The sequence below is a fragment of the Astatotilapia calliptera genome, chromosome 8, assembly GCF_964374335.1.
Source record: "Astatotilapia calliptera chromosome 8, fAstCal68.1, whole genome shotgun sequence".
Classification (NCBI taxonomy): Eukaryota; Metazoa; Chordata; class Actinopteri; order Cichliformes; family Cichlidae; genus Astatotilapia; species Astatotilapia calliptera.
The window spans coordinates 22,986,973-22,996,545 of NC_137429.1; positions in this window are offsets into that span (position 1 = coordinate 22,986,973).

The following is a 9,573-nucleotide window of genomic DNA, read 5'->3' on the forward strand; positions in this document are numbered from 1 at the left end:
TGAAGAAGAGCAATTTGGATTGTAATGAATTTAATAACTACAGACCTGTATCCAACTTACCATTTTTAAGCAAAATTTTAGAAAAACTTTTTTTTACTCAGATTAATGACTTTTTGAATGATAGACAGATCCTGGAGATATTCCAGTCTGGATTTAGGGTGAACCACAGCACAGAGACGGCTCTCCTAAAGGTTTTAAATGATCTTAGATATAACTGGGACGCCCAAAAGCTCTCAGTCCTGGTGCTACTGGATCTAAGCGCAGCCTTTGATACAGTAGACCACGCTATTCTTTTAAACAGACTGAAACACATGGTGGGCCTCTCTGGTGCTGTACATAACTGGTTCACTTCCTATCTCTCTGACAGATCTTTTATGGTGAGTATGGATACATGCTCCTCTAAGATCCATAGAATGACATGTGGTGTGCCTCAAGGGTCAGTTTTAGGCCCTGTACTTTTTAATTTGTATATGCTCCCTCTCGGCAGTGTCATCAGGAGGCATGGAGTGAACTTCCACAGTTACGCTGATGACACTCAGCTGTACATCTCCGTGTCTCCTGATGACACCAGACCAATGGATGCCCTTTTAACTGTATTCTAGATATTAAATCTTGGATGGTAGAAAACTTTTTACAGCTTAACCAGGACAAAACTGAAGTTTCAATCGTCGGTCCTCTCTCACAGAGAGAGAAACTCTTGTCTAAATTATAGGCATTTTCACTAAGTCCTTCACTACAAGTGAAAAACCTTGGTTTTTATTTTCGACTCTGAGCTTGGTTTTATCCCACATATTAAACATGTAACCAAAATTGGATTTTATCATCTAAAAAATATAGCCAGAGTCCGCCCTATTCTCTCTCAGGCCAACACGGAGATGCTGATGCATGCTTTTATTACCAGTCGCATTGATTACTGTAATGCCCTGCTCTCTGGTCTCCCCAAAAAGAATATTTCACCTTTACAACTTTTACAAAACTCGGCAGCTCGTGTGCTGACGAAGACCAGAGGGCGGGCCCACATTACACCGGTTTTAGAATCGCTGCATTGGCTCCCCGTGTGTTTCAGGATCGATTTTAAAGTTCTTTTATTGGTTTTTAAATGTCTTAATGGTCTTGGGACTTCTTATCTCTCAGATCTGCTTTTACCATATGAATCCTCGCGGACCTTGAGGTCCTCTGGGCCTTTTGATTGTCCCTAAAGTCAGGACACATGCTCACGGAGAGGCAGCTTTTCAGTGGTATGGTCCTCATCTGTGGAACAGCCTGCCGGAGGAGCTCAGGGCCGCAGAGAACGTACATGTTTTTAAGAACAGGCTCAAGACCCACCTTTTTAATTTAGCTTTCACCTAACGTTTATTTATTTTATGCTTATTTATTCTATCCTGTTATTCTATTTATATTATTAATTTAGGTTTTACCTAATATTTATTGATTTTATTCTTATTCATTTTTTATCTTCTTACTCTATTTATATTTATACTGTATCCCATTCTTATTTATTTTATCTTTTTATCCTGTATATATTCTTATTAGGTCATATCTCCAGTGTTTCCTCGGGGGAGGGGGGGGGGGGGCTGCTTTTAATCATGTAAAGCACTTTGTGCTACATTGCTGTATGAAAAGTGCTTTATAAATAAAGATTGATTGATTGATTGATTTGGATATGTGGTGAGAAGGAAACATGAAGATGAAACCAGGAGATGTTCTTACTGAACAGAGCTGAACAGGTGATGGAGAAACAGGTTTACCTTTGAGGTGACATGAATGAGTTGAAGGGAAGTTATGAGCTGTTTCTGAGATACAAATAACACCAGGAACCTTTTCTAAGCAGCTGACAGCTGGTAACTGTGCAGGGGCGGGTCTAGCAAAGTTTTGCCAGGGGCCCAGGTAGGGCATTAACAGGGAGAGGGGGGCACAAAGAAATACTTTTCTTTCTTATTCTCATTTAAAATGTCTCACTTTTAATAAATAATTATCTGAATCTTACAACCAAAGTTTTTATCTGATGTAAAATGTATGGAAATTATACATATACCAACAAGACATGCATTTTCTGTTGTACAGTTCATTTGCTGTTATGGATTTCTTGTTATGGATAAAAAGTGTATTTTTTTTGGTTTCAAAATAGCTGATAACTATTCGCTGATAGCTGCCAACATCTGCGAACAAATATAATTCTATAAAGTTGTTCTATATAGTGTGTAACTGTTGATATAGAGCATTATTATATTTATTGCCAATGCAATTATATGGCACACCGACTTCTGAGGAATGGCACTCATCATTAAAAAGGTTGCTTACCCCTTTTTTACACGGACAAAAAGGTGGAGTTTCACTCATCTGACCGTATGTGACATGAGTTTGACATCCATGCTCTAGATCCTTATGCTTACAGTGTAAATGAACAATACAATATTATGAAATATTACATTACTGTGGCGGAGGTGTGGTCTGCGCTCTGCGGCAGAGCAGCCGGGACTAATCTCCTAATCATGCCCTCCCTGTTTAGTAGCCCGCTGGGACAGGAGGAGGCAGGTCTGAGCTGGAGTCGTCTGGACTGTGAAGTCACTGTTATCGTTGTTACTGTTGTTGTTGCCGTGAAGCCGAAAAAATGACTCTCGACCTGAAACGCTTCCTGTGTGTGCTTCAAATTCTTTCTGAAAAAGCAGTGACTCGAAAGAAGGTGGGTTGGTTGAAAGACAGAAATACACACACATGCACAAATTAAGAAGGCTATTTTAAGCAAAATTGCTGTCCAGATGCGATCATAAAAAATGGGGCATTTAGCTGTAACAAAATCACGGTGACCAAGAAAACCTTCCAAATGGGGCATCGGTTTATTTCAGAGAGGAGCGTAAAGCTGAGCCACGCACCATAAAGCCACAGATAACTGGATGTTCTGAGGACTGGCAGGAGTTAAAAGCATTATAGGCCTGTGGTGAGTGAAGGATCAAGACTGCATACACTAATACCTTCTGTATTTTGAGGCTGATGGCTGAGGAATGTAAATTGGGAGCGCGGTCGGCTGCTGTTGCCAGTTACTTTTCTCCAGGCTAAAGAACATTTCCCCTGAAGTTCACAAACTGATTAGTGATAGGAGACCCTAAGCTGGATAAATCCCTGAGGAGGAGGAACATTTTCTGACTGGGCCTCCTCTTAGACTTTGCACATTAAACTGACCATGAGGTGGCAGCTCGGGGTTTGCAGCTCTGCAGCAGGTTGACTTTAAGAGTTGTGAAAACCAGTAAAGAGGAGAAAGATTTCTATGTTATGGGCTAATTCTGAACAATGATAACTTCCATCTATCTAATAGGTTCATTGCTGCTTTTACCCGAGCTCCAGCACTATTGTAACAATGAACAAAGTTTTACACCAATCACAGATTCTCTGCTCTTCTTATCTCCGTCTACTTAATAACTTTTTCACTTTCTTCTAACTAGAAGCTGGGTTAATTGCATTTGGTACAGTAGTATATGCTCCTTCCCTATCTCCACCTTCAGACAGTTTGAGCCCCCATTATTCTACTCTGCCACCAACGGTCCATCAAAGAAAGCTATTAATGGTTCAATTTGACAGTTGAGCCACAGGTAGGGTGGCCAACTTTGCCAAGGTTGTCACACACCCACGTTATCTGCACAGCAGGGAAGCAGACCCATGTACATAACTCTTCCAATTACTGATTTCCACGGAACATAACTGAAAGGACAGGGAATGTGCATGTCTTGTTTCTTCTTTGTTCAAATAAGTCATGTCCCTCAGTTCCTTTTGAGAGGAAACAAGCATCAGACTCTAGTTGTCCAAGTCTGTCAGAGGCTTTTAACTTATGTCTCTCTTTGGCTTTCAAGATCATACTCTGAGAACTGCTGAACTTTAAAGAGCTTATTGAGTAAGTCCAAACATTTTGGCATAATTCTAGTACAATTGTAAGTTTTTACATAAACTGTTTAAACATTTTTTACTGTGTAGGGATTTATTGTTGTTTGTAATAACAATCTGCTAGCATCAGTAAGTGGTAAGTGACTGGTTGGGTCCAACAGTTGATGCGCTGGTTTTGGGAGATATTTGTTTATGAGCAACTTTGACAAGGATTGTGCAGGCATCTGTGGAGACAAGAACCAACGGCATAGGGTATACAGGACTGTCCTGTTCAATGAATTAATTTGGCCAAGCTTTAGCTGTCATACAGATGGCCTCACATTTAACTCTGTTTTATATGAAGAGAACATACAGTTTTCAGTATGATGAAACCGTTATACTACACTGCAGATATAAAAAATACAATAAAAAAAAAAAGCCACACTGCACATACAGCGCAATAACTTAAAAACGCGTACATCTTAACATCCACAGCTTTTATCAGTTAACTACAAAAAAGGGCTTTCTCCAAAATCACTCCATTACTGGTGCCCGACAAAACAGAGCAGCAGAGATGAACATATCCAAATGTTCTGCTAGCTTACATGTTAAAGTAGACAAAAGAAATGTGAGGCTGTGACGTCTTGATGCAGTGATGCCCACGTTTTCAGTGGGAGAAACGTTTTGTCACTTGCATACATTTGCATACCTCCCAGCCCATTGTTCCTTCAGTGGGCTGCTTTCAGCCATTATGCAAATGTACTGTTTATAAGATCGGGGAAACCTGCAGTCAGCTGAGACTGAAGAAGTCACTTGGATGAGTGACGAAACGTTTCTCCCACTGAAAACGCTGCGTCCAGATGAACAGAATCACCTTTTGGAGATGTGATGCTATAAGCTATTTTACAGACCAGCAGCTCGCCTAGTGGCACACAGCCCAGATCATCACCCCTCCACCACCATGCTTAACAGTTCATATGAGACGTTTTGAACAGAGTAGCCTCTGAATTTAAAAGTCAGAGGCTACTCCGTTTCCACTGAAACTGATACCATTAAATATAAAAATCACCAACAAAGATGGTGGATGAGAACTGATGGATAGACATGAGTAACGCCGTCTTAAACCTTTAACAACTTTATATACTGTTTGTTTTGCATGGATAACTTGGTTTGCCAGACAATTTATCTAATTTAACAGAGAAAAAAAACATTTTCTAGCTCCAACAACATTTTAAAGACGAGATGATATCTGGGATTATTTCAGAGGGTTTCAAATGTGCTGCTAGAGACACATATCACAGGGCACCTTCGGGGGTCTTGATTAGTTAATATCCCAGCTGGTCAGGACTGTTTTGGTGGCACTTAGTGGACCAGCTGTGCATTAGCCAGGGTCATCACGCTTTGGGTCATCAGTGTAATCGAATCGTCCTTTTAATAGGCATACTTAAGCCCTCAGTTATTCTCTTGCTGCTAAACCTGCTGCCACACAGTTCACTTGAAAGCTGCCATGCCACTTATTGTTACTGTTTCTGGCCCTGTGTTTTGAAAGCCTAACCCATGGGGGTGTAAATAAAAGCACAGCAAGGGACGTTATTATGGGCACGCTCCAGTCTGCAGAGCTGAGCTTCGATGCTTCTTCATGCCAGATTAAACCAGGCGATAGAAGTTACCTTTAAATGTGTCAGCACTAATCAAAATTAATATGTCACTTGCCTATTTGCAAAAAAAGGAAGAAAAATCAGCATTGGATGTGATAATTAGAATAAATGAATACTTATCCTAATAATAAACAAGTATAGAGAAAATGAAAATGAAGAGTCAAATTTAAACAAGAAGCTTCAATTAAATAACGCCAACATTAGATCACAACAACTGCTGCTTGTCCTCAGCTTTTTATTATATTTTATTATATATTTTTCTATTATATTCAATTCTCTCTGTCATCTTCCTTTTAGAAGTCTACAGCCTGGGGCTCGCTCGGGCCACTTCGGGGGTGGGGTGCCCTCGGCCTGGGGCTCGGTCACTCTGGCACAGCTGGCTGCCGGCGGAGCTCACGGGCACGTCACTGCAACTCCCCCTGGCTTCTGCTCCGCGTCTGCTGAGTGAGCCCTCATCTGGGACTCTCCTCAGCTCTTACTGGGACAGTGGCGCGGCTTAGTGATGGGTCGTTCGCGAACGAAATGGCTCTTAGAGCCGGCTCTTTGACGTGAACGACGCGAGCCGGGTCCTTATCGCGAGCCGTCACGTGGGTTTTTTTTTTCTTCTTTCTCTCAGCCTCTCTCTCGCACTTTTTTTCCGCTTCACTCTGCGCGCGAGCCTTGTGCTTTACGCTGGGCAGAGGGGGGAGGGGCGGTAGTTACACTCAGTAGCACAGGAACAGAGCCAGAGAGAGAGAAAGAGAGGCAGGGACAACAACATTAGAAAGGTATAGTAATCATCCACAACTATTTTCAGTTGCAGATGATAAAGGATTGAGAAAGTTTATTCATGCAGGTCCATATGACAGAGAATATGCATGTTCTTTTAGTTTTCATATTATAATTTATATTTAATTGTGTTGTGGTTTGCAGTGTTTTGTGTTCTTTTCACTTTAAATTTGTAAAAGGAAAAAGCTGAAAATTTAAATAGTTAAAAGTTGAAATGTGAATAGTTGATTTTTGTATTATATGATTTATTTATTACATTTTATGTGGAGTGAATAAATAAAAGTATATTTACGGTGGCCCCTAGAGACAAAGCACATACAAACTTCAAATCACGTACGAACTCTGAAGCATGTACAAACTCCAAAACACGTAAAAACACGTACAAACTCCAAAACACGTAAAAACACGTACAAACTCCGAAGCACGTAAAAACTCAGAAGCATATAAAAACTCAAAACACGTACAAAAGACAACAGAAGTGCTCCAGGATGCTGGGCGCAGTGTTGAGCCTTTGTTATCTTGTGGCTACACAAGCCAGCAAGTACCAACGACCGGATTTGGTGTGTGGTAATAACAGGTAAATGAACTTTTTTTTAAATTATTTGAATATATATATGAGTGCCTGTGTATAAATACACAAACAATACACAGATGCTTTCAATTGTGTAATTTAAGTGATCTAGTAGCTCGGCTTTGGAAGTTCAGTTCATGCTAGAAATGTGTTTTGGAGTTTGTACGTGTTTTGTCTCTAGGGGCCACCGCATATATTTATATATAAACATATATAAATAAAACCACTTGTTTTTATGTTAGTAATTCCTTTTGTGCATAATTTTATATTATTGTTAATAATAAATTAATTAAAGCAACAAAACAACCTGAAGAGCCGGTTCGGAGCCGAAAGAGCCGGCTCTTTTTAGTGAGCCGAACCGAAAGAGCCGGATCTCTAAAAAGAGCCGGAAATCCCATCACTACCGCGGCTGCCCCTCTGTTGGTCTTCCTTGGTCTCTTGTGCTCTGAGGGCCTCTGGATGTCTGGAGCCTTGATCTCCTCCATACCTGCTTCATGCCCTGGAGGACGGGGCAGTGGCCCCCCCACACCCTCTAGCAGATCATTACATGAAGGAACCTTTTAAAAAAACAAGCGCGTTCATGCTCACAGGTGTACACACGGGGACTCACACACACAAACTACACCCTTTTTGGCTCCTGCCTCAAAGCACACTGTGCGCTATCGATCTTACAATAATGTTTAATATTTAGTATTTACTGTTATATTCCCATATATCATTGTGATGTTGTTTATTCTATTACACTTGTTCTCTTCTGCTTGTTTTCTTTTTTCATTCTCAACAGGTGAAATTAAAAAAGTATCTACTGTTATTTATTGTTAGCTAGTTTATTGTGATGGTGTTGTTTTTATTATGTTGCTCTTTGTTGTTTGTTTTCTCTTCTGGTTTTTTATCTCCATACAGGTGATCCAGGTGTTTTGTTTTTTCTTCCCTCCTCTCTCACCGTCTCTTCTCCCCTCTATTTGTTTTCTCTATTTTTCTTTCTCTCCCTCTCTTTCTTTCATTCTTTCTCCCTGTCCTATCCCCCAGTCATGTCTGTCCCGTCTTTAAAAAATGAAAATAAAATAAATACATAATTATAATAAAGGTCAATCAAACGGACCAATATGGCAAGGCCATGATGATCCACTATTTTTTTTTCCAATTATAGAGGCTTTGGGATCCTTTTGGGATTTCCTGGAGGAGCTCTCTGGATCCTATTGTTTGTCTTAATCAAGTCCCTAGAAGACTTGGAAGGGAAATAGAGACTTGCATGAAAGTGCACACAAAAAAGCCAGACAATGTCTTCCACAGTTTTAAAGTGTGATTGCTTAAAGATCCCAGTCCAGCTTGGTGTCAGTGCACGTGTTAAGTGAACATCGCTTAGCAGTTCAGCAAACACGGGAACAACACGGTGGCCCAACCGTCAGATCGTCATTTTTAAAATGCAGTGCAATCACAAATGAATGTGATTGCCATCAGCTAAAGCTATACGGTTTCCTCTTTGTTTCCTTTATGTTACAGATATATTCAGATATTCATTACCTTTAGAAAGTACTCTTCCCTGAGAGTCCTTTGGAGAGTTATCCTCAGATTAACTTTTGTCAGAACAAAAAAGCTCAAGTTAATTTATCAGAGCACCCTCCTTTTGAAACAGAACTTAGATCCTACAGCAAAATACTTTTTCCATTTTAATAAAGAAATATCTAGTTGCCTGAGTGATTAACATTTAACATAATCGCTATGCTTTTCTCCACTGACGATAGTAATATAAAAGTAACTTGTAAAACACTCTTTATTTAACAGTGCAATATTACCGGAGTGATCTGTAGCACAGAATCACAGACTGTAGATACCAAAGTTTTACCTTGTACAGCTGAGGGCTGCAAAAATGACTGGAAAGTGTGTCTTTTGTTACTAGCAGTGAATGGACAAGTTTGAATGCAGTGAATTTGAGGTACTTTTTTCAAAGCGGTACCACATCTCATACACTCATCTTCCAGTCATACTGTAGATATATAAATGCCTTCCTGCACTACCCTCCCTCACCTTTTCTAACTGGATCTAGCTGGCCTGCGAGCTGCCCTGTCCTTAATAAGGACCTTCCTCAAATCACAGTCTCTGAAATATCATTATTTTAATTTTTTAAAAGTGAAAATTGTGTAATTGTATTTTTTAGCCCTCGGTGTTGTCACTTTCAGTAAAATGATCTGTTTTTAACTAAATTCAAACTTTGGAAAGGGCCTCAGAGATATCCCAGTTTAGTCTTTCTAATTAGTTTTTATTTTTAATTTCCTTTTGAGTTTTTGTTTTCATTGTGCTTTAGTTTCAGTTAGTTTATAGTCTTGAGGTTTTTTTTAGTCTTATTTCAGTGTTATTTTCCAATTTTATGTACTTGTTCTAATACAAAGTGGGTTTTTCAGCGGCAAAATTAATTAAAATTAAAATAGTCATTAAAGTTCAAATGCAATGATTCATTCATTGTAGGCAGTTCACTCTTCTTTGCTTAAAATCTTCTTAAAAGTGTAGCCTTTTCTTTTCCCAGTTAATGTCAAGTTTGCTCCTGTAAAAGAAAAAAAAAACTTTATATTGTATCAACAAAATATAATTGGTTTCGTGGAAGCAAATCAATCCCTGGCTGCTCCAGCCTGCATGCCAAATATCCTTGGGCAAGATACTAACTACAACTGGAAACGAAGGGCACCCAGCAAGCTGCATCTAAACTTCTTGGAGTAGCAGGAA